The sequence below is a fragment of the Lynx rufus genome, unplaced genomic scaffold (genome assembly GCF_022079265.1).
Source record: "Lynx rufus isolate CCGP_SWC_20201006 ecotype Redwood Valley unplaced genomic scaffold, mLynRuf1.p SCAF_3, whole genome shotgun sequence".
Lineage (NCBI taxonomy): Eukaryota > Metazoa > Chordata > Mammalia > Carnivora > Felidae > Lynx > Lynx rufus.
In genome coordinates, this window is record NW_025814845.1 from 71717218 (window position 1) to 71743353 (window position 26136).

Below are 26136 nucleotides of genomic sequence, written 5' to 3' on the forward strand. Positions count from 1 at the left end.
TACAGAAATATCCCTGTTCTCATTATCTTTTATATTAGTGGGGAAAACAGACAATGAATAAGATTAATGTATACCATATATACTGTTTAGATAGAGATAAATGTTAAGGAACAATAAAACAGGCAAGAGGACTCAGAAGTGGATGTGACCATGTGTGTGGTGGTAGAATTACTATTTTAGATGTAACAGCCAGAGATGGCTTCACTGAAAGGACATTTGAGCAAAGTCTGAAAGAAAGTAAGAAGGGACTCCTGCAGGTAACTGGGAATTGATTCACAAAGGGAAATGCAACAACAAATAGTGGTGGTACGGGAGGGAAATTATGAAATGCCGGGCCTGTAGACCTTTCTGACAACTTTTACTCTCAATGTGATAAAATGCCATTGAAGAATTTTGAGAACAGTAATATGATCTGATTTAGATTTTACCATAATAACTCTGCATACTGTGCTGATAATATACTGTGAGGGACAAAGGTAAATGTAGAGATTGGTTAGAATGTCATCACAATAAGCCCGGTGAAAGATTATGGTGGCTTAAAATAAGTCATAGCCGCTGAAGTTTGGAGAAGTGGTTGAATACTTTATATGACGTGAAGATAATGTCAACAGGATTTTCTAACATACTAGAAAAGAAAAAGAGAAACTAAGAATTCCCAAAGGTCTTTAACACAAAAAACCAGAAGAATAGGGTGGACATTGAGACAGGAAAGACCACATACAGAACAGGGGTTGGGAGGAACTCAGAAGGCTTTGTGTATGTTAAGCTTGAGATGTTTCTCTATAGAAGCAAGAACACAGTATGGGCAGGTAGACGTGAATTAGGAGTTCAAGGGTAAAGATAGAAATTTGGATGTCATCAGCATTCAGATGGTACCTCAACCCTAAGCCTTAATGAGCTCACCAAAACAGTGCGTATAGATAGAAAACAGGAGTTTTAAGTCTTGAGTCTTGCAACACTCTAGATATAGAGGTCATGGAGGTCAGTTGGATCCAGCAAAGGAGACTGAGAATATATAGGGAGAGAGTTTGGAATGAAAACAGGGGACTGTGGTGTCCCAGAAGCCAAATGGAGGAAATGTCTAAAATTATAGTAATTTATGATTTAGCCATTTTTGACTCTTTTCTTTCCTCACCATCCACATCTAATCTTCAGTATTCTTTTGGTTCTTTCCACAAAATGTATCCTGTAAGTACGTGTTTCATCAGAGAAGCAGAAGTAATACGAGTCATATGGACTAAGTCATATGGATTTATTATAGGGATTAGATCTTATTCAATTATGTGAGCTGAGAAGTCTATGGAAGTCCATTGCCACTGAATTTATTGGTGGGTTTAAAGTCACTGAGATCAACAGAACTGGCAGTTAGGAAGAAAAGCTGTGTGGATGGTGGGGTCAGCTGGGACAAACTGGAATCATAAGGATAAACTGGACTTCCAGAAGATAATCTCTACCTACATTTGTCTCCCACCACCCCCAACCTCAACATTACATGTGATATGCACATGGTGATATGCAGAAGGACTCTTCACAATGGAGCTTCCTATACCATTGTACATGTACACTCTGAGAGGTTAAAAGAGGAGTCCTAGCAGGAGCTGAGAAAGCTGCAGGTATAGCTGCTGCCCTAAACCAAAGAGGTAAGCTAGCAGATCAATAACAAGGAGTGTGTGCTGAAACTGCATCTGGTTCCCTTTACTAAACTTCAGCACGCATAAAGTTGCTTCTTCCACCTAGATCTCATGAAGACTTTTTCTGACAATTCCAATGCAGGAAAGGGAATTCTGGGAAACACGGTTTCAGTTTAGCTAGACCAACACAGTACAAAGTCACTACAATCCAGAATCTACTAAAATAAAAATGAAGACTGAGAGTTAACTTTTGGAATCATTTGTTACTGTCCATTACTGTCCATAAATTGCTGTAATTAATGTAATTAATGTATTAATGGATTATTTCCTTGAAGACCTTTTGTATTGTACTTTATATTGTATTCTAATAATTTGTTTCATGACTGTCTCTATGGTGAGAATTTTTCCCCCCATTTTGGTTGCCAATATTTGTCTTGTTTAACAATTTTTAACAAAAATTGTTAACACAAATTTGTTGAATGATCCCTTCAAATTTTACTTTTTTTATAATTTTAAGCAAAGATGTGTTACAGATCTTTGCTAATAAGAACACAAGATTGGTGAGAAATTAACACAGTTAATACAGATCTTGAAATAATCCTTATCTATCATGCTAGTGAATATATTCTTCCAGTATGCCTAGTCTGACTCTTAGTCTGTCACTTTTATTTAGTTTTCTAGGGAAAAAGTAATAAATATATAACTGTGTTTAACTTTTGCTGTTTATGTTGCATGACTACATGAATGATTATGCTTAATTTATCTAGTAAGTCTCTCCACCAGGACTACTTGTAGAGTTATTTCATGATGAATTTTCTTGTTTTCCTCACCTCTTTTATCATTACAGGTTTTTATTCAGTATTTACTTCCTATGATTCAGCCTTATACCAGAGTCATCCAATACACCAAAATCTCATGCTATTTTTCAGATATGTGGCATTCTATTGGCTGGAACTTTCACTCATAGACGTGACCACAGTATACGAAGGAGAAGAAAACTAATTGATAGCTGTTTATTTATTAATCAGCCAAAAATGTAAACACAGTAATACAAATCTCACTTCCAGCCTCTTGGAGACAGTTGAGTTTATTCTGAGGTTTTATATATCTTCCTAAGTCTTAACCTGTGCCAAGGTCTGAATGTTTATGCCCCCCACCCCCATTTATACACTGATATGCTGAAGTCCAATGTGATGGTGTTAGAAGGTGGGGCTTTTGGGAGGTGCTTAGGTCATGAGGGCCCACCCTCATGGATGGGATTATGGTTCTTATAAAAAGAGACTCCACAGAGATCCTTTGTCTCTTCTACCATGTAAATACACAGCGAGATGGCACTGGCCATGAACCAGGAATAGGTCTCTCATCAGAACACAACTGTGCTGGGACCCTGACCTCAGACTTCCCAGCCTCCAAAGGTATGAGAAATAAATTTGTCTTTTATAAACCATCTGCTAATGGTATTTTGTCCTGGAAGCCTCAATGGACTCAGACAACCTGCTCTGTTCTTGCATCAGAGTTTACCACACTGCTTTCTATGACTGAATATTATGTGTCTAGTTGCTCCAATGATTCTGCAACCATCACTTTTCCAGTCAGTTTAGAAGAAAGATAACTTACAAAATATGTTCAAAGACAAAAGACTTCTAATTGTTTGGAGGGAAACAAAGGCTTTTAAAAGAATAATGAACAAGAAGCCTTCTCTAGTACGTACAATTTTCAAGAAATGATAAAAAGAGTAAATCTAAAGTCTTACACACACCACCTTGTCTCACCTGAGCACACATTATTTTGCTTCAACTGGTCACTAGGGATCTAATGAGGAGTAAATCAATCAGGAGCCCACCATTGGCTTATAGTCTAGTGGGAGAGATTTCTCTGGTTGGGGGAAAAAGACGAAGTTAAAGATTTGAAGCATGAGAAAGATTCAAAGCTGCTGTTGCTAGCTTGTAGAAGGAAGCAGCCATATGTCAATGAAACAGAGACCTTTGTACTACAACTTCAAGAACTGAATTTTGTCAACAACCAGAAAGCGCTTGGAAGCTGATTTGTACCCAGAGCCTCCAGTGAGAACTCAGCCTGTCTAACACCTTGATTTCAGGCTTGTGATACTGAGCAGAGAACTAACCACATTTTACAAGAATTCTGACTCATAGAACTGTGATCTAATAAATCGAATTTTATTTTAGGCTACTATGTTTGTGGTAAATTTGTTATGCAGCAGTAAAAAATGACTATAGCTTGTTTTTACTCCAAATGGCTGGCTGGATTGGTTAGCTTTGAAGCTAGAGGGTCTACTTCCAAGATGGCTCACTTACCTGGCTCACAAATTGGTACTGGGTGCATGTGGAGTCTGTCAGATGGTACTGAGGAATGAAGGCATCAGTTCTTTTCCATAGGTCTATAGGTCCCTTACATGATCTCTATAACAAGTGATTATGATCCAAGAGCAATTGTCCCAAAAGAACAGGGAGAAGGTGAATGGAAATTTTTGAATTAACCTAGGAAATTACATAACATTGTTTTCATAATATTCTATTGGTGGAGGCAGTCCAAATGTTCTTCTCAGTTTCAGCAGAAGGGACATAATCATTACTTACTACTCAGTCAGAATGGTTTCAGCATCTCCTTGTAAGAGGTACATATGGGATAGGATATTTTGTGGCAGCCATATTTGAAACCTACAATTACATGGTGATTTAATAATTCACGATCCTAGTACCTATCTCATTGGTTAAAATGTTGACATTAGGAGAAAAAGTTGGAAGTGAAGACATTGCAAATAAAGCATTGTTACACCCCAGTAGTTGGTTTATGATGTAAAAAATGGGTTTGGATATATAACATACATGCACGTAATAAATCTCATAATGACAAAGGTCAAGAATACTTGCTATCTTAAAAAAAAAGTTTTTTATTTATTTTGAGAGTGGGGGAGGGGGTTGTGGGCATGAGCAGAGGAGGGGCAGAGAAAGAGGGGAGAGAGAGAATCCCAAGCAGTCTCTTGGCTGTCAGTCCAGAGCCAAACACCTAGGGCTTGAACTCACCAACCATCAGATCATGACCTAAGCCAAATCCATAGCCAGGAGCTTAATCGACTGAGCCACACATACATCCTAGAATACTTGCTATCTTTAACATTAACTTAAATTTCTAGAAAACCTCCAAGATGTTGAAGATGGGGAGTTAAAATAAAAATTAAGATCTATTTGAATGTTAATGGGTTATTTTAACTTCAGTTAATATGCTTTTAACTTGAGTTACGTCACTACTGATTTCTTAAACACTTATTCAATATTTAGCAATTGATACAGAGCATTAACAATAGTTACACTCCAAACATTGTATATTTTGATTTGTATGGTATGTAAAGGCTAAGAAATCAGAGAAACTGCTATTCACCCAGATATAAAATGTAGGCAACTATTCCATTACAGAGTTTACTATCTAATTTAGGTTTATTTTTTCCAGAAAATGAATAAAATTCAAGATTGTTCTTATTTACATAATATGATAGTAAGTAAATATTATAAAGCAATAAAATTAGTCCTCAGCAGATCTAGACTGAATAAAAACATACAAATTATTTCTCTTCATCTTCTACATTTGGATGATTAAAAATAATTGAATCTCATTACTGAGTGAACCAGACATAAAGGAAAAACACTTTAATTCACGATAGCATGTGCATTCATTACTGAAGTAAAAAATTTGGTCAAACAATGTATAGACTTGGCAAAATAAAAATGATTTTCATTTTGCATAATTTCATATGTCTAGAATTTCACAATATAAGAGAAGCTTTATACAAATCACAAAAACTAGGAAATGCATTTTTCACATTTTAATTACAATTCACATGTCTGTATCTCCTGCTGTGATGTTTTGTTAAAAAGAGTACTCATTTGTGAAACTGCCAGTATAGAAACTGACAGATGGTAAGACCAGTTTCCAACCTGCTTAAGTACTGGTTTAATATGGTTTAGATTATTTTATTTGCATTGTCTGTTTTTACTATATACCTAAGTAGTACAAAAGTACTATGACAGCTTTGTTACAGTTCTTCTATTATAATTAAATCTAGTTATATTATTTATATATAAACTTATTGTTATAATTTCAGATTTTATCAATACACTATTTTTAGAGATGATTTAATTGATTATTTTTCTTTAAAAAAGTGTCAGTTCTATTTTTTCTTAATGAAATTCCTACAAACACATAGATGCCTGGGGACAATCATAATAGAACAACTCAAAAATTCAGAAAAAAAGTCACTTTGATAGATGTAACCCATAGACATCAACAAATGAACTAATTAATTAAATACTTTTTAATATTTCAATCTGAAAAAAAAGTATTTAAACATGAAAATTACCTCATGTGAAGGTGAGAAATCCTAAAGTTATACTCCAAAAGACCTCATTAATCACATTTGGATATATAAACAAAAAGAAGAAAATTATATGAAAGGAAAAGTTTCTACTGGTGAATTAGCTTATAAAAATTCCCTTGTTTTATGTTGATAAACATTATTTTTAATACAGTTCACTTCCTTTAAAAAATAGAGGAATGAATTCAGAGAACATTAATATTAATGTCATTTCTTGCCTCCTGCTATAGCTTCAACTTTTCTTAGCTTTCTAAAGTGGATAATCTCTCCTGGAAATTCAGGATTACCTCAGTTACTGGGTAAGTGGTGCCTCTCCACACACACCTTCTGCTTACCATTCTTACCATTAAAATGGGCTCAGAATTGGTTCACTTTGTAAACCTGGGACTTGGTAGCCCAGTGACAAGGACAGTGGCATACAAGCACCTTAATAGTCTTGCTATCACATTTGTGCATGGGATGGAACCTTGGTGTCTATGTAGTTCCCAGATCAAAGACAGCTCATGCAGAGTATTATGACCTAGTCATCTGGACTTAGATTCTGCCAAGGATTCCTCTCTGAAATCCTGATCAGTTGACCTAGCTGGCCTTTTAGTTTCATTCACAGAGTAAGAACATGAACAGACCCTGCTTTTCTGCCAGATTTCTGCTGTGAAAAGACATTTACTAGTCCCCATTACCAGTGTTCTGAAAGATAATTCTATCTAAATTCTTGTGTACTGTGCTCTGTCTACCTGGAGGTTGCCCCAATTAATACCATATTAAAATGGAGTTTTTCCTGTGCCCTCTGCACCCTGAACTACAGTTTGGTCAATTCTCCTGTCTTCTATCTTGTACTTTTTCATCAGTCCTTGATCTTGAAGTATGTGCAAGTTTTAGCCTTGATCTCCATTAAGGCTCCTTGCTCTAAGGTACTTATAATACCACATTCATGTTATAACAGTTATCACAAAAGGATAATTTACCAGGCTGCCTGATTTGGGCTCAGGTCATGATCTGACACTTTGTGAGATCCAGCTTGGCAAGAAGCTTGCTTGGGCCTGTTTGGGATTCTCTCTTTCTTTCTCTCCTGCCTTTGCTCCACTTGTGAGACCACGTTCTCTCTCTCAAAAATAAGTAAACATTTAAAAAAAGTATAATTTAAGAATTTTTTTTTAACGTTTATTTTTGAGAGAGAGAGTGTGAGCAGGGGAGGCGCAGAGAGAGGGTAACAGAGGATCCAAAGCAGGGGCTGTGCTGACAGTATTAAGCCAGATGTGGGGCTCTAACTCAGGAACTCATGGAGCTGTGAAATCATGACCTGAGCCAAAGTCAGATGCTCAACCTACTGAGCCACCCAAGTGCCCCAGAAATTCAGAATGTTAATAACAAATTCACAATTATTTTTTCATTTATTTTATACTATTGTTATACTATTGATTTTATACTATTAGGTTAAAGCAAAGAGAAGTGGCCTTCATCTAGCTTTCTTCATAAAGACTGGATAATGATGACAGGGTACGAAGTAAATCAAAGGACGATAAATAGCTAGGATAAAAAAAAGAAATGCAAGTTTTAAATTTATTTTCTGATACTTCATCTATATTGTTTGAAAATATTTTGAAGTGAATCCACTTTCTAAAACATACAGTTCATTATAGTAACTGCATTGTAAAGAAAAATGATCTCTTTACCTTCCCTAGGCACTAATTTTACTTTTTAGGTACCACTGCTGAAGAGTTCCTAATTTGGCTCATCACTTCATTCAGTGGGAATTCAGTGCACATAAGGGGCACATATGTAATTGGCAACCTAATTTTTCTGCTTTCATCAAATGGTGCAATGCCAAATCTTCATTGAACTTGCCAGTTAAATGCACTTGGGAACCAAACAGCAGCAAGCATAAGAGATGAAAATGAACAAATTGGAAAGAATCATTAACTTTCTGTGTTTTCCTATCACAACAAAAATTGTATCATTGAAAGTGTAGCAAAGTGGGAAATTCTACTTGAAACATTAAATAATCTTAAAAGAGAATAATTCATTGACTTAACTTCTGAAATGTTCATTAGAATTTATAAATGCAGTTTCTAGTACAGATTTTTTTCAATCAAAATACAAAATAGTTAAAATGAATCAAAGTTTTAGAAGTGTTTTAGGTTATACATTTTGTCTTTCTGGTATAGTGTATATGAATGTTAGACCTTACGTTGGAAGCAAAATTGTTAGAAAATTAAGCGAGAAATGTTGGCTTATTTAATACCTTAATGAATAAAAGCAATTGACAGATTGTCATGGTTCTCACTAATTACGAATGCAATTGAGAGTGTGAAAATTACAATCAGTTGTGATTACCAAAAAATGCCCTTGAAATATCTGGTCTAATGTATAATTTTGAAGTATGCAATATAGAGTCATTATTAAATTATCATTTTTGATGACAATTAAATAGAGAACTGGGACCAAAAAACCAAAAAACTTCCTGAATATGATTAAATATTATTCTTAGGGACAGAGGGTTTTTTTTTTTTTATTTTGTCTATTTGCAGCTTGTAAAAAGAAACACATCTTTACTGGCTAACTGTAAATGTTCAGACCAGGAATATGTCTTCTGCAGAATTTTCTTTTGCAGTGATAGCAGGATTCCTTTCATAAGGACTTTGGAGAAAAGTTTCCTAACATTTTTCATTCATGAGTCCAAGTATTTAAGACTTTGAAAATCCTTGTTTAACTCTAAAAAATAAATTTTGTAATCCCTTCTTGCACTGGAAAAAGTAGGAGGGAGGTAGAAGGAAAATGCCAAGGGTTTAGATCAGCTTATTTCGTAATTATCAAAAGCTAAGAAACTATTAAGTCTTCCAACTAAACCAGGTGTTCTCAATAGGAGGTGGAATGGACAGTAGAGTAGGGACAACTTAGGTTGAGCTCCAGCTGTATCAATTAACCTGTATGTTACCTAATGTTAACTACCTACCCTCCCCAAACCTGACTTTCCTGGTCTGTAAGACTAAGGAAATTATAATTTCACAGGGCACACACACATTAAATCTCAACATCCTTTGTTAGTACATCCATTTTCCAGGTTTAATCAAAGGAGCTAAAATGTCCTGTATTTATATGTTATTGATGTATTTATCCACTGGTCCCAACCTTGCTTGATTATACGCTTAAGCTACTTTTAATGGACTTTATCAGGCTCTAAACTCTTTATATGAGACAGGGAAAAACTTTAGGGAGGGAAAATCAGAGTGAAGAAGGTAAAATGGAGAATAAAGGGGCGCCTGAGTGGCTCAGTCGGTTAAATGTCTGACTTCAGCTCAGGTCATGATATCATGGCTCTTGTGTTTGAGCCCCACGTGGGGCTCTGTGCTGACGACTCAGAGCCTGGAGTCTGCTTCAGATTCTCTCCCTCTCTCTCTGCCCCTCCCCTCACTCTCTTAAAGATAAACAAACATTAACAAAAATTAAAAAAATAATACAATGGAAAATATATAATGGACAAGCATTTGATAAAAACTTGAGGACATAGCAATGGCCATGAGCTATTGATAGAGACTGAGTTGTCAACCTTTCCACCACCCTCTAGCCCCCTATCTTTTGTCACATTTATGAGAAAAAGGATTTTCCATAGCTGTCACTCCAAATCAGAGCTGTATCCATGCCAAAATACACATTATACTCATTCAAAAAGCACACCTTGCTTTTACAACCCAATATATTCATATTTCAGCAGATTGTGGCCAGTTAGATTATTTAGATTACTAGAAGCTCTTTCTCAATACAGTACTGCATGAGATCACAAAGTGTTCAGCAGTCCAGTTAGGGAGGTAATGTCAGGTGTACAAACTTAACACTGGAGATGTATCATCTGTCTACATGCCAACAGAATGGGTTAAAAAATGTTTCCTACACACACACATGCACACACAGTTAAACACACTTCATCTGCTGTATTGTCTGCCAGAGATAAATATATAGGAGTGGAGATAAAGAGGGGCATGGATGGGAAAGAGTTCAGGAGCCAGTGCAAACCCAAAAGGAAATGAGGCAATACAATGGGAGAAAGAATCAGGAGAAATAAATCAGGTAAGCAATAGCACCATGCATCTGAAGTCTTCCCCATCTATAAACCGGAAAATTTTCTCTAGGGGCCATCAGTCAAATGATATCAAAATGGTAGCTGGTTCTGTTTGTAATTCCCGTGTGTCCATGACCTTAGGTGTAGGAACACAAGTACCACTCCAGGTCACAGTCCCAATGCTTCCATTATCCTACAGAACTGAGTACTGTCAATAATGGTTCCTGGGAAGTGTGACTTGCTTAGAGGAAAGGAGTCAGGTTTCTTTCCTTGATGCCAAGGAGTGAAGAGACGCGTCAGGATGTGAATAGGTTACCAGAGAAGGAAAAGGGGAGAAAGAACCTTATAATTTCCTCCCTGAGAGGTGGAAGAGAAAGACTGGTGGTCTGGAGAGAGAAAAGATACAGTGCATTTTCAGCATCCCCGAGGTCCTTTCGCACTGCCTCAGACTCCCCCTTCTCCTGATTTGAACTGCCAAAAGCACTTGGACTCACGCACAAGGATGGGCTAAGGGGAAAGCCAAGTCAGCGCGGTCGGAAAAGGCTTCCCTTAAAATGAAAACTCAGCAACGGGCCAGCCGTGGGTGTGCGCGCGTTAATGTATGAGTATGCGTGCGTGGTAACCAGCAGACGCAGTTGGCTGGGCGCCGCCCTCAAAGCCCCCTCCCCGCTCAGCGTCCCCCCCGCCCCGCCAATGCCTCCCTATAAAGGCCGCGCTCGCCGCCGCCCTCCTCGCAGTCGGGGAGCGCGGCCTGCCGTGGAGGTGGCCCCGGCGCTCCCCACACAGTCACACTCCGCGCACTCACACACTTGGAAGCGCCTCCCCACGTCCCTCCCCTGCCCTCCTCTGGCTCTGCTCTTCTCTCTCTCACCGCAAATAGTCGCCGACCGACTGCCAATCCGTCTCTCTCTCTCTCTCTCTCTCCCTCTCTCTCTCAACAACATGACTGACTGGGAAGCGGTGGCTCAGGCAGAGCAGCTCTGCTGGCGCAGGCAGGAGAAGGAGGATTATTAAAAAAACACAGCTCGACTCTGCAACTGGAGTGGAGAGAAGGAGCCCAACAGCCGAGAGGGGAGGGAGGGCAGAGGAGGGGGACCAGGAAAGACACCCCCGTGCCCCGAAGACACACATTCCTGAGTGCCCAGGAGGAGCCTTAACAAGCGGCGCGGAGCCCTTCAAGGTAGTAACGCCCTCGGTGCCCCCGCGCCCGGAGGGTCGCGTGTTGCGTCGCTGCTGCGCTGGGGCCAGCCCCCGGCGGACGCGGGGTGACTGCCGGGCAGGTGACCGCGCCGTGCCCGGGGCCGCCCTGGAGCAGCCCCCGCCCAGGCCCGGGGCGCCGGCTGCGGGCCCGGCGTGCGCGGCGCGGAGACCTGGCCTTGCAGGCAGGGTGGGCGGGGGGCGGACGGGCTAGCTCGCTGGCGGCCCGCGACTCCTCGCGCGCTGCGTGGCCTTTTCCTCCGCGCTCCTGAGCGTTCTGCTCCGGGTGGCGGCGGCCGCCGCTCCGGGGCGATGCAGAGCGCGGCCGGCCGAAGAAGCAAGAGTTGGCGCAGGTTCCGGGCCGCTCCCCTCCCTCGCCGCTCGCGTCCCGCAGGTAGGGGCGGTCGGCCAGCGCTGGCTCCCCGGGCTGCGGGCGCCGGGGCGGGGGCGGCGCCGTAGAGGGGGAGGGGGGCGGGCGGGGAGCCCGGGGGCTCCCGGCGGAGCCGCAGTGCCCGAGCCGGGACCGCCTCTCGCCTCTGCCTGCGTGTCCTCAGGCGCCGGCTTCCTGGCTTGGAGGCGAGACCTTCCCCAGCGGAGGCAGGAACGGCAGCGACTTAGTGTGAACAAATCGCTTTGTGGTGGCGCGTCAAGGGCTGCGGGGAGGGGTGTGTGTATGTGTGTGTATGTGTGTGTGTGTGTGTGTGTGTGTGTGCGTGCGTGTGCGCGCGCGCGCCCATTCGTGTGTGTTCGCGCTCCTGACTAATCAATGCTTTGGCTCACCTGAAAAGATAATCAGCCTTCAGGTGAAACCCTTGGGCCCCCTCAGCTTTTGGCTTGTGTCCCAGGGATTTGTACAGGCGGTGCCATCAAGGGGTAGGGTTGTGCGATAGGGTGACGGAGGGATTTGTGAATGGTGCTTCTCTGCGCGTGGAGGCTGAGCTTGCTGATGTAAAGGAGGAGGTATCCAGAGTGAGAAGAAAGGCTATTTATGGCAAAGAGTTGTGAAATTTCTCGGGGTTTCCTTTAGTGTATCCTGAGCCTCTTTCTCCCTACCCCCTTCTCTCTCCTCTTCCTCCCTCTGTCGTTTCTTCCATTTGTCCTCTTCTTTCTTAGAATTAGAAGCAGTTCTGCTTTTTTTCCCCACTCTCGTGGGACTTGGAATATGAAGTGAAGTCAGAAATCACTTGTTTTTTTACAGGTAGAAAAAAAAATGTTTCTTAGAAGTCCGATCTCTGGGCCTTTAATGTTCTTACGTACTTGTTCTCCCCTTGTCTTATCTCTTAAGGCCATCACTAGGACCCACAAGACACAAAGTACCTACTTGGTTTCAACAGCTTTCATTTTTCGTATCTTTACAGTTGAATGCCTTCCCACTGAAATGTAACACATTTTCTCCATGTCTACCCTTAAGAAAGGCTATTCAAAATAATGCTCACACATTTTACTGTAAAGCTGGTTTTATTAAAAGCCTTGGAAAGGAAAGAGAAGCAGACACCTAGGTGAGTTTATATCGATCACTAGTGATTAAGGACTACCTATTTAGAAAATACCTAAAATATTATGAATCTAGACGGCAACACAATTTGTTTCGGTTTCTTTTTCTATTTGCTTTATAATCAGTAGAGATTCCAAAGACATAACTTGAAGCTTAGAGAGGACTTGGAACAGTATCTACCAATAATGCTTTAGCAAATTTATGTTTGTTTTTAGAAGTAGGAACCTGTGCTTTCATTGAACCTAAGACTGGGTCGTGACAGAGAGTAGGACAGTAGGGTATCTTTACCATTTTAAATTGCGATGTTTCTAAGCGCCTGCCAAGCCCAGTGTTTTTAAAACATTGAAATTCCAACCACTCCTTCATTAATTTCACAGAGAAGAAAGAGTAGTTAAGTGGTCAACCTATTGTCAGAGTGATTTGTCTTCATTTGATATTAATTAAGGAGCTTCTTATTTTGATGGAAACATGCCAACTGTTGTTGGTTGTTGTTGTTGCTAAGTGTGAAAGTAGCTTTCCTTAACAGTCCTGTTCATTTTGAAAACAAAGCAGAGTTAAGGATTTGTTATTTTAATTTAGTTAGATTCCTGTTGGTTTAAAATACATTTTTGCAGTGCCTCGCTGGCTCAGTGCCAGTCCATAGAGCATGTGACTTTTGATCTGGGCGGGGGATCTCTACCCCATGTTGGGTATAGAGATTACTTCAAAAATAAATATACTTTCAACATTGGAATCTGTGCAGTTTTATATTTGACATTAGAACTTAGACTGAGTGCCCTATTCTGAGGTTTGCTACCTTAACTTTCCTGAATCATTGGAATGTAGAAATGATGGGGAATTTTAAAATGTACTTGATGAATTATATTACTACAATCATTAAAAAGTTATGAATATTTTGTTCTTTGATGCTGTCAGAGAATCAGCAACTGTTTATTAGTTTAATGATGTATTTATTTATACTACAGAATATTAATTTACATCAAATTCATCAACATAGTACTCATAACAATTGACTTGGCTTGTGCAAGGTACTATCTAGGCATTGTCGAGGAACATCAGACTTCCTCCCTGCCCTTCAGGAGCTTACTCTCCAGTTGGGATGAATCTGATGCACGTGTTTGAACAAGGTTAACAATCCATGACAGTGAGAGATTGCATGTCTATCAAGAACTGCAGGACGGGGCGCCTGGGTGGCGCAGTCGGTTAAGCGTCCGACTTCAGCCAGGTCACGATCTCGCGGTCCGGGAGTTCGAGCCCCGCGTCAGGCTCTGGGCTGATGGCTCAGAGCCTGGAGCCTGTTTCCGATTCTGTGTCTCCCTCTCTCTCTGCCCCTCCCCCGTTCATGCTCTGTCTCTCTCTGTCCCAAAAATAAATAAACGTGGAAAAAAAAATTTAAAAAAAGAACTGCAGGAAATCAGAGCATGACGATAACATTTCATACTGGTTTTTTTCTGAAGGGCTTCAGGGGTAGGTAAGATTTGCTTGGTCTTGGTCTTAAAGGATAAATCGGATTCATGGCTTGTCGATAAAACCGTAAGGTGTAAAATGGAAGTCTCCTAGAATTTTAGAAAACAATTCAAGATGTAAGGGGAAATAAGTTTGTTTTGAAATCGATTTATATATTGCAAAGTGGTTGAATTAGTTGTGTGAAGGGCAGGGTGAATTGGTTTTTGATGTACAACATTCTATACACTCTATTCTTGAAATTAATTGAATTTCTGTACCTAAGAGGACAACTTTTTGATTTTTTTAATTGCCTTTTAATGAACAAAATGCTCAACATATATTTGTAGAGAATATTTACTCTAAATATTTAAAAATACCACATCACATGAAAGTGTTGAACTTGGTATTAATAACAAGATATCAGGTATAACCTCTTTATAGTGAGGGGTTTGAGGTACATCCTTAACCAACTCTCCTTAGATTTGTACTAAAGAAAAAAAAAGAATGAGATACGTAAAAGAACAGTTATAGTAATAGTGAGCATTCACTGAATGCTTAATATGTTTTTCTTTATATAAAATATGAAATCTATTAAATGACATTTTTTGTAATACTTTTGTTTTACAGTTATTAGGCTGCACTCACATTATAGTTAATATATCTGTACATTATTTTCCATGGATATAGAGCTAGGATGTAGGGTTTGTGGGGAATAATTTTAGAATTGTAGTGATTTTAAAGATTTTTTAAACTTCTTGTAAATAGATGGTATTAATAATAGGAACAGGTCCTGTCTCTAAGCATTCTGAACTTAGTTTTTTTTTTTTTGTATATATGTTTTTGTATATAAACATAAAACATATATAAACATACACGTTTTGTGTATAAACATAAAACTGTTTAAAATACATTTCCCCATTTTAAGAACTCAAGAGGAAACATCTGAATTGACTTTGAGCCTGTCTTTTCAATATGACACCTTAGAAGTATGTTATGGTGACAGTAAAGAAATAGTACAAATATTAGATATGACTTTCAATAGATAACAGAATAGAATTACTTTCAGATTAGGTGGATTAAAAGATTTTCACATATATATTTTGTTGACAGTGACTAGATAAGAATTATTACAAAAGCGAAAAGCCTATTAAATTGCCAATTTCATATTCATGTAGGAATGGGATGATTTCAACATAGTAACAGTACAAACTGGCCTATCTATTAATTGGTTTCTTTTGAGTTTGGTTTTAGACTATATGTCACAGGTGTATCACTTTGATAATGTAATCTCTCCTACTGAATGACTGACAGCTCCTGCATTATTTCCCTATTGGGTAGTGACGAGATCTGTTTGCTTTATATTGAGAAATATTATCAGAAATATTATCTTCACTATGCAAGTGTGTCAGTTAACAATAACATGAAATCTGAGGTGGGGGAAACAGTGAGAAAAGATGGGGAGCTTGATAAAAAACACTCTAATGAAACATTCTTCAATATGTGGCTTAAACTAAATGTAACATAAAAATATAAACCTGAACAATCTAAACTGCAATTGATATAGTACCAAGCTTATTTTTAAATCCCTGCATTGCATTTTAAGTTGTTTTCATGTGGGCTGAATAAAATGGCCAAAAAAAAAAAAAAAGAAAGAAAAAGGTGGTGGTTGAAAGTTCAATAGCATCTGTGGTATGATATTATATTTTTTAAGAAAGATTTCTGCTTTGATCACTGGCAGATGCAGCTTATTTGACCAAATGCCTGTCCCTCTACCTAGATTAACTTAAAATATCGCTTTTGGGGGGCGCCTGGGTGGCTCAGTCGGTTTAGCGGCCGACTTCGGCTCAGGTCACGATCTCGCGGTCCGTGGGTTCGGGTCCCGCGTCGGGCTCTGTGCTGACCGCTCGGAGCCTGGAGCCTGTTTCAGATTCTGTGTCTCCCTCTCTCTCTGCCCCTCCCCCGTTCATGCTCTGTCTCTCCCTGTCTCAAAAATAAATAAACGTTAAAAAAAAATAAAAAAAAAATATCGCTTTTGGTTTTCCATATATATACTGCATTAAATAATTTTTAAACTTTAATTAAGCTAAATTAAAATTTTTAACTTTAATTAAGCTAAATTAAAATTTTTGAATACTGTAACTGTTGTCTGATACCAATATAAAATTTAGAGGCCATTTAAAAGGAAACATCTTATTATCTAATGGCAAATTCTTAACCTAGAGCAGTAGTTCTCAAAAAATGCCAAACCCCAGATGATTGAATCTGAAATTCTCAGGTGGGTTCTTCAGTGTGATTTGTAAGCACTTTCAAATTTGAGAACTACTGACCTAGAGTATTTTATAGTGAAACTTGAAGTCTTTGTCTTCTGCCTGTTTTGTAGCTAAATACTTCCCTTAGCTGTTAGAGATAACTAAGGTTTAACTATTTAGATCTGAAAAGTATTACACCCTCCATCAGAAGATTTCTATCTTTATGTATATACGTATGTATTTCTGTATTTAAAAAATTAAATGAGTTTCTAATTCTTGTGCATATATTTAGTGTTGATTGGGGAAACAATGTAAAAAGTGTAGAACTTAACTGGACCCTCAAGCCCTCAGGCTGGGCCTTATTTGTAGTCACAAAAATATGTACAATGTACAGAGTTTGACCATTTTCGGTTTAATCTTGTTGACTCTTATTGATAGTTTTGGACTTGGAATGTAATGCTCATCTTTCTCTGTAAGATAACAGCTGCACAACAATAGCATCACACATGTGGAATGTTCTCAAAGTCTTAATGCTGGAATAAATTTTAGACCACATCTCTGTTTTTTTATTTCCAAGATTAAAGATATATGTGTTCACATCTTGTAACTCTTTTAGTATCCCTCTTTCTCTCCTCCTTCTCTCCCTCCCTCCCTGCCTCTGTCTCTTTCTCTCCCTCATCCTTTTTCTCTTTTACAGGTATGTGCTCAACCAACCCTTCCCTCAGGAAACCTTCCTTGGCCTCCTTTGCTACATCAGTTTTTCTGTTATATATTGTTTGAGTTCTGTATTCCTCTACCTTGTGGCACTTACTGCAGTATTAATTTTATGTGTATTTATGAGATTGGTTCAGTATTATGTTATCAGGGATTAACACACAGTAGATGCCCAACACGTATTGGTTGGGTAAGATGTTTTATGATTTTCCAAAGACACTTTAAAAAAGATTTTAAAATATAGGGAGTCCTAAGACCTATGTAAATGTAGGTATTGCTTTCCTTTCTGTTTTGCAAATGATGAGTTATATTTTATTAACAACAACAATGGCTCTAATGTGCTGAGCATGTCCACATGATAAGCACTTTATATGCATTATGCCATTTATTTCTTCTAACATTATAAGTTGTTTTTCTATATGTTTTAGAGATGAGGAAACTGAGTTTCTGTTCTATGCTCTGCGAAGCTATCTAAACCAAACTGTTTTTTAAAATTTTTTAAAAGTTTAATTATTTATTATGAGAGAGAGTGAGAGAGTGGGTTAGGGGCAGGGAGACAAAATCCCAAGCAGGCCTAGTGCTGTCAGTGCAGAGCCCGATACAGGGCTTGAACTCACAAAATGTGAGGCCATGACCTGAGCTGAAATCAAGAGCTGGATGCTTAACCGACTGAGCCACCCAGGCGCCCCTAAACCAAGCTATTTTTTTTAATTACAATGATGTAAAAATCATGAAACCAGTAGACAGAGAATGTGATGGAGTGTATCTTCTCTTTATTCCTGATTTAACTTAGGACTCAGCACTGTCTGTGCATTACCTATGCTGTTGCCACCCTCTTCAGTGATGCTGTTGTTGCTTTTTGGGTGATTGAACAAGTGATGGAGCACTTGCAAGGCTGAAGCTCCCATCTTCTTATTGTGTTTTTCAATACCGTTATTATGTACCCTCAGTGCCATTCAGTGACGAGTCTCTTACTCCCATTTTGTCCGAATCTCCCAATTAGCTAATAAAAATTTGAGATGTAAAGAAGTATAATTTGAAGACTGAGTGCCTTTATGCACTGATATTCAAACATCAGATATTCTCTATATTTGGTGATATACAGCTTATCTTCTGAAAAGGTTGACACAGCTTTGAATGCCTTACTCATATTTCCTTGGAAATATGATCACAGGGTAGTATCAGTTTAGTTTCTTTTGGCTTTCAGCTTGCAAATCATTTATTTAAATGTGGGTTTAAATAATGTTCAAATGTTTGTAGCAAAGGAAATATTTAAAGGCTGATTCTGTAGAAGTCCATGGACAATTAAAGAGTTGAGTTTGGTTATTCTGAAGCCCTCTTACTAGACTGACTCTAACAAAGTTAGGTATTTTACAACGTGTTTTAATCAGTCAATAACATGAGTAAATGTAGATGCATACCAACATGAAGAAAAAAAAAATTGGTAGTTTAAATGAGTATTTCACTTACATACTATTTTGTAGCTTTTGTCAGAACTCGTTTCTGCTGCCGGAATCATTTAATCATTAACTGAAGCCTCAGCCATGCTCTTGATTCAGGACTAATCTTTCTGTGTAGTAGGAAGATTGACTGGTTTCTAACCCAACGCTTTGGGTCTTAACATCAAGCCTCCCTTGATGCCCAGCTCTAATATAGCATATTTATAGTAATGCTTCTTTCTTATAACTGAAACTGAGGTCTCACTGAATATTTTTCTGGTAATGTTGATAAATTTACCCATTGTCACCATTTCTCTTAGCATTTGAGCAAGGCCTTTCTCTCAGTGGAGCCTTCTTTAAAGACTGAGATCCTGTCTCTAACACTACCTCCTTTCCTGAGTTTTGTGGGCCGGCAGACTGTCCCCAAAACATCACTTTTCCGGATCTCTAAAGATTACCAGCTCTTAAAGGTATGCTTCATTTCCAGTACTCACTTTTGGACTTCCATGAAGTCAGTTATTTATGGCATATTGCCATGCTCCCAGATACTCATGCTGGTTGGACTTCTTAGAAGTATTTACAGCTGAGTCTCTATAGTGCCTTTATTGCACTATAGACCTTAGTGCCAGTCTATTACAAGGTTCTGACCATCACAAGACCATCACCTCATTTTACTACATGTAATCTTCCTTTACCCAGCTCTGTCTCACAATAGAGCTACCTCATTCATCATCATTGACAAGAAACATTTTGTAAATGCTTATTATGTGTAAGTCACTCCATTTTAAAAATAATGCACCTCCTGGGCTTCCTAAAGTTCCTGAATAGCTTAATCTGTAATAAATGAAATACACATTCTTCCATGTCTTGTTTTGTACCCAAATGTGATGTGTATATAAAGATATGTAGAATGTACATATGAATTCTTCAGGGTTTGCCTTTTTTTCTAGTCAGTTGTTAATTTCAGTGTGATCTGACTCTTCTCCATTCTTCATAAACTTATTTGTATATGATACATTTGTGATAACAGCTGAAGAAGCATACTGCAGATGGTATGATATGTTCTCTGATTTTCCTTATTCATTAATGAAAACTAGCAGTATTCCTGTGTTCAAGAAGTATTTGTTAGGCCAGGTGTACTACTACCCTTATTCAAATCTTCTAAGAGTCTTAGTGACATTATACCTTCCCTATATCAACCAAGTTCACATTAACATGTCATGTTTCATATGTTTCCATTCCCTGCAATTAACTTTTTCCTGGAAATAGTTAAATATTGTGATTTTGCTAATGAGTTATTATTGTCATATGTGTGGCTTTTCTTGTTTGTTTTGGGCAATAGCAGCAAGCAACATATCACAAACCTATATCAGGTTTACAAATAAAACCAAACAAATATGAATAAAGGTATGGCAGAAGTAAAGCAAATGTAGGCCTTAGCATTCTAATTCTAGGCAATTCTTTTTTAGAAACAAATTACCAATGCATTAAGTCTGACTGTATGAAATATGTTTAGTGAGTGATGTTTTCTAACACATAGTATTCACTAGGATATTCAAGAAAAGCTTCAAAGGGGGAAAGCATACAGAGTATACAAAATGTCAGATGAGAAAGTTAGGAAAAGGAAGAAAATAGTTCAAGTTCAATATTAGAAATGCAGATAAGATAACATATTTACTAAAATATTTCAAAATATTTTATGGATAACAAAACTGATGGGTCTGTACATCAGGATTCCTAAATTTTCAAAGGATTTTAACTACTGGGAAGATAGCTGAAGCATCGTCATTTGACTTTGCTTTGTTAGTATTGTATCCATATGTACACAGACCCAGGAACACTAAAAGTATTCATTAATAAGTGAGAGGCTCGAACATTAGTATGCACCTCCTGTAGGAGTATTTATAAAAATATAGATTACTGGGACACCTGGGTGGCTCAGTCAGTTAAGCATCTGACTTTGGCTTAGGTCATGATCTCATGCTTCATGGATTCAAACCCCACATCAGGCTCTGTGCTGACAGCTCAGAACCTGGAGCCTGCTTCAGATTCTGTCTCCCTCTCTGTCTGCCCCTCCCCCACTTACTCACTCACTCTCTCTCTCTCTCTCTCTCTCTCAAAAATAAACGTAAAAAAATACAGATTATGAAATTGGGCCATTAAAAAATCATTAGAAATTTGTACATAACAAGCGTATACACTTATAGTGACATTGTTGCTAAAATTAACTTTGAGAGGTATTTCCTATAGTGTAATGCCAGGTGTAAGTGTGGTGATATTGAGGATGTACCTTCTTCATCAACACCAGTGCAGCTTCTGCAAGGATAAAGGGCTCTACAGTAGGATGGTCTAAGTTGATTAGAGAGACAGTGTAATGTGAAGCATCCCTGTGGGAATTGTGAGTGTCCCAGGTCCAAGAACTGCTTGAAACTCTGAAGCAGTGCTAACTTTTTAGTAAGAGAAGGAAGGGATTGCCACCTGTCATATTTATGAGGGAGGAGCAATGAACCTGAGTTCATTGGATGATGATACAGAAAGCACAAAGCCCCAGAGATCTATGCAGGACATGAATGAATTAGGTATTTTAAAAGCCAAAGAGTTTTAATTTGAATATAGGGCAGATTGCTAATTCTGAAGTTCTGAAGGTCCTCCAGTCCCTGTTCCAATGTGCTGTCCTTGTCTCTCTAGTCACCTTTGTGACACAGGAGCTATCCAGGGTACTAGGCTTCCGCTGAAATCCTCTCTTGCAAAATTGTGCAAAATATTTTGTTGGTTTTGTTTTTGTTAATCCTAGAGCCTGCCTTTGCAGACACTACATCATTCACTTGGAGTTACTAGCCTGCCATTGTTTGGTTTATTCAAGTGGGCCCTTCAAAGCTCAGTTCACATGTAAATTCAAGTACACCTGCTTCAGTCCTATGCAAGAAGCCTATTCTGGGTGTCAGATTTCCATTTAAAGTTTCACAATTCACTGCTTGCTTGTGTTTTATGCCTATTAGATTGTGAGCTCTGTGAGGGCAGGAATTTTGTATTTTACTGTTTTTTTCCAAGCAGCTGGTCTAAATCAGTGATATGAAGAGCCTTAGTATTGGTAAATGAATGAATACTGCTTAAGAGTGACTTAAATTTTGTCCATCTATGTGAACTACTTCCTGTTCTAGCCACTATCCAGGCTCACTTTGAATATTGCTCGTCATAGCTTTTTCATTGACTGAATACTTGTTCTTAACTTGGAATTGAGTAACTTAAAATGGCTAAAAGTCTTGGGGGAAAAAATAAAAGGACTGGGAGAACTCTAGTAAGTATGGTCATATATGCCACAGGGGATTAGCAAGGTTTAAGGAAGCAAGTAACAAAGGCTGATAAAGAGAATGGGGTCAAAGGAGACTCTGATTTGTCACTTCCTGAAACCACAATCCAAAACATCCACTCCACATTTACTTTCCAAGGCCCTGGAATATGGAATCTCCTCTCACATCCCATAGCCTAGATCTGTATTTTGAAATGTCTGAAAATCTGAGGCCACATGAAGGTGACAGAATTCTTTTATTCAGTAAACAGATGTTATTAGGACCTGTGTATATATTGGTTAATGAGATGTGTATAGTTTCTCTCCTCCTGAAGCTTACAGTTTAGTTTCCAGTTACAGTACCCATAATACCCTTGGTCCATGCTGAGAATGGAAGTTAGTAGACTTCTTTTCTTTTTTTTGTAGCCACCCTAGTGATCTCCTGGACTGCCATAAAGAGTAAGTGTACTTGTTTCCATTACTCCACTCCTGCACATAGCATTGCTGTGAATGTCCCATCACGTCAGTAAATGACTACATCACTTTGAAAAACTTTTATTTAACTTAAGACATCCTGTCACTGGTTTTTGTAATGACTTGCTGATCACTTTACGTGATGTTGGTAAATTATGTGCCTGTATATATCTTCCCTCATAAGAATATTTCAAGGATAGTTTAGGTACCAGTTTTTCCTTTGGTCAGAAATTTCCTGTATTTCAAGGCCATGAACCATAGGAAATGGTTGTGTGGTCTATTCATAGAGGAAAAAACAAACAAATAAACAAACAAACAAAACCCCTAAAATCACCTGCATGATTAAAAGAAATTTATAAAGACAGACCCCACTTTATAGTTCTGTCTTTCATGTTTTTGGAATATATATACTATCCTATATGTCATGTGTTTCTCTTTCTCCCCCTCCCTCCCCCCCACACCTATTGTCAGAAGGAATGTTTCAGTTATGAAGCAGTAAAAGAAAACTACATTTCTTAGTGATTTTTCCCCCTTGGGAACCTAGTTACAGAACTCACAGAAATATTATAGATTCAAAATAACTTAGATTTATTTTTAAAACCTTTTAAAAATGTTTTATTTTTGAGAGAGAAAGGGAGTGAGGGAGAGAGGGAGGGGGAAGGGCAGAGAGAGGGAGACACAGAATCTGAAGCAGGTTCCAGGCTCTGAGCTGTCAGCACAGAGCCAGACTTGGGGCTTGAACTCATGAACTGGGTGAGGTTATGACCTGAGCTGAAGTCGGACACTTAACTGACTGAGCCACCCAGGACCTCCTAAAATAACTTAGATTTAAAAGCATGGATTTAAAAGTGTTAAAAGAAAAGCAAAATTGAGTAAAGCAACAGTTTTCTGGACCCACCCTAAATAAACTCATAGTTGGGAAAATTAATAATTTCTTTGCTGAATATTTAGAATTATGGTAAATAATATGATCATTATTAATTTTATGGATTGAAGACCACTACGGCCATTTTTTTTAGTAATACTAGAGATGAAATATTCCTATAAAAAGTATTTTAATCTATAAGAAAAGCTGCCTTAAAACCATTTCAGGAGTGAGTATGATGTGTGCTCATGGTTAGTTGCTTTATAATGAAACTGTTAGGAGAAAGGGATAGGTTTTAGCAATCATGCAAATCATTTGTATTGTGTAAGTGCCACCACAGGAATCCTCAGCACTCATTCAAGACTAGGACTCCTTGGTAACCAAAAGTGGTGATTGCTTCCGATTTAGAGTATGGTCAGGAAAAGATGCTGTGGTTACATTTTTCTTCTTCAATAAAAGAAGGTGATAAAGTTCACATCCCCATCAAAACCAGTTTAAGAGTCTGTACAAATATTCCTGAATTAAAAATTTTTTACTAGAATTTTTTTGACGTTAAGCCAAAGCACTTGCATCAATCTTTGTTAAGTATGTGTATGTATAGAGTAATGTAATTTCTTATAATGGGATCTGTCTTTATAAATTTCTTTTAATGCAGGTGAATTTAGTTTTTTTTTTTTAAGAGGGAGAGGTTAGTTATTGCTTTGCAAAACAAACAAACAAAAACAAAAACAACCCACCAAACAAAGCAAACCCCTAAAACACCAGAATCAATAGTGCATATACCTATGTCATTTATCTGCAGTAAGATTTATTTTAAGGAATTAGCTCATGTGATTGTAGAGGCTGGAAAATATGAAGTCTGTAAGGCAGGCCAGCAGGCTGGAACTCAAGTAGCATTTCTATGTTATAGTTTGAGGTAGAATTTTTTTTTTTTTCTCCAAGAAGCTTCAGTTGTTGCTTTTAAGACTTCAGCTGATTGGGTGAGACTCATGCACATTTTTGAAGGCAATCTGCTTTACTTAAAGTCAAATGGTTGTAGATATTAATCACGTCTAAAAAAATATTTTCACAGCAACATCTAAATTAGTATTTGACAAAACAGCTGGGTACCCTAGCTAAGCCAAAATGACACATACAGTTTAGCCATCACAGAGCAGGAGGGATGTTATGTTAAAAAGCCCTTTCTGGTTTATATGATAAGTTGATGTAGTATACATGTTTTCCTTTGGCCAGAGATACTTTACCATTGATCAAATATTGGCATTTGTAGACAGAGGTCATCATTCATTTGTTCCTTATTAATTTTGTAATTATTTATAAAGGATGTCTTACGTGCAAGAAGCGATGCTAAGCAGTTGAATACTTTAAAGAAAATGAATGATGGAGGCTGTATATTTTAAGTGTGTTAATTTTAGTGGAAGAGTCACATGTATATTAGATGCTTGTGTGATAACTAAATTTGAAGAGTGAAACTACTTTTCAACCTTGTCAATTAAGTGTCATTTTCCCCATGAGCAACCTAAAACAAAATCCATGTCGGGTTAATATGCCAAGTTATTATGCTTATTAATTTAAGGATGACTCATATGTAAAATTGGATTATGAAAGGTATGCTTGCTCACTGCAGGTCAATTTCATTTAGACAATGTTGGCTATACATAGATTCATTTTAGCACATTAGAAGATTTGCATTTGTACTCAACTTGTGCAAAGATGATTCAGTATATACTGAAACAGGTCTGACAAGTGGACTGTCATGATTTATTGGCAATCTTACTCTTCATGTAGCATAGAGCAATAAACATTTTCTTTACTGTCCCTAAATGAGTGTTTCTCCTGGTGCTTTCTCATTTCAAAACTGCATTTTGTTTCTATTTCCTTCTTCAATGAATATGAACTTGTCTGCTTGGCTTTTCAGCCCTCTGTAAACTCACCACACCTTGCTAATCCAAACATAGATCTTCCACTTTGTTAAGGTCAAGTAACTTAGAGCACCCTCACACAGCATATGCATTTAATCCTTTCTGTTTATGCAAATCTCAGCTGTCATTACAGGTCTACTCCATGAAACCTTCCATGACGACTTTAACCTGCCTGGGGAGTTTCCTTTGCTACACTCTGAGGTGTGAGCAGTATCTAGTTGGCACCAGAAAATTAAGTACAGTCTGTTCTGCTACAATGCATTTTCTGTAGTATGAATTAGCTCCTACATGATGGGTAAATATGGGAATTATGTTACTAAAATGTTGGAGTTGGTTCATGTGTGATTTTTTTTTTCATAGTGTATTCATATTTATCTTTACCAAGTAATTATAACTGAATTCCGAGTGTATACTAATGCAGGCACATGCAAAATACAATAGAGGGATATCCTTCTCACAAATCTGCTTTCATCTTTTTTTCTAAAAAGGGAAGAAGTTTATGCATTTCCTGTAGTATTTTTTTTATTAGGAACTTTACATATCCTTTCATAAAATATTTTTATAAAAAAACTGTTATGGTTTTGTTTAGAACTTTGTGTCATAAGTTGCATAGATTTTGGGTGTTTCTGCCAAGCCCTATTTTTGGGGATATAAGCTCTGTTACTGTCTAGTTTTTCAGAATGAAAGAACACCTATGTTGCAAAGCAGGAGTTGAACCATTTTGCTTCTCAATATTTATTGAACATCCACTCTGTGCCAGACACTAGTACCAATGTTGGATCTTTGAACAATGAACAGGGTTCACTTTTGAGTACAAAGGAGACTTAGCAAAAATCCTGTAAGATGGTGTTTTTATCGCTTAGCTCAGTAGGTGAGGTTGAAGAGAGACAATAAAAAGTAACTGTGACCTTTGTCATGTTCCTCCCTCTGCCTGGAATGCTCTTCCATTCCTGCTTTATTTACCCAGT

The 26136-nt window shown here is 38.1% G+C and overlaps 1 protein-coding gene across 2 annotated transcripts in view; it reads left to right on the forward strand.

The window, feature by feature from the left end:
- The first annotated feature begins 10882 nt into the window (after window positions 1-10882).
- CCSER1 (coiled-coil serine rich protein 1) overlaps window positions 10883-26136 on the forward strand; it is an 854890-nt gene continuing 839636 nt past the window's right edge. For both annotated transcript variants that reach the window (XM_047091177.1, XM_047091178.1), the window contains exon 1: window positions 10883-11258. The gene's annotated coding sequence lies outside the window, so the exon portion shown is untranslated. The remainder of the gene's footprint in view (window positions 11259-26136) is intronic.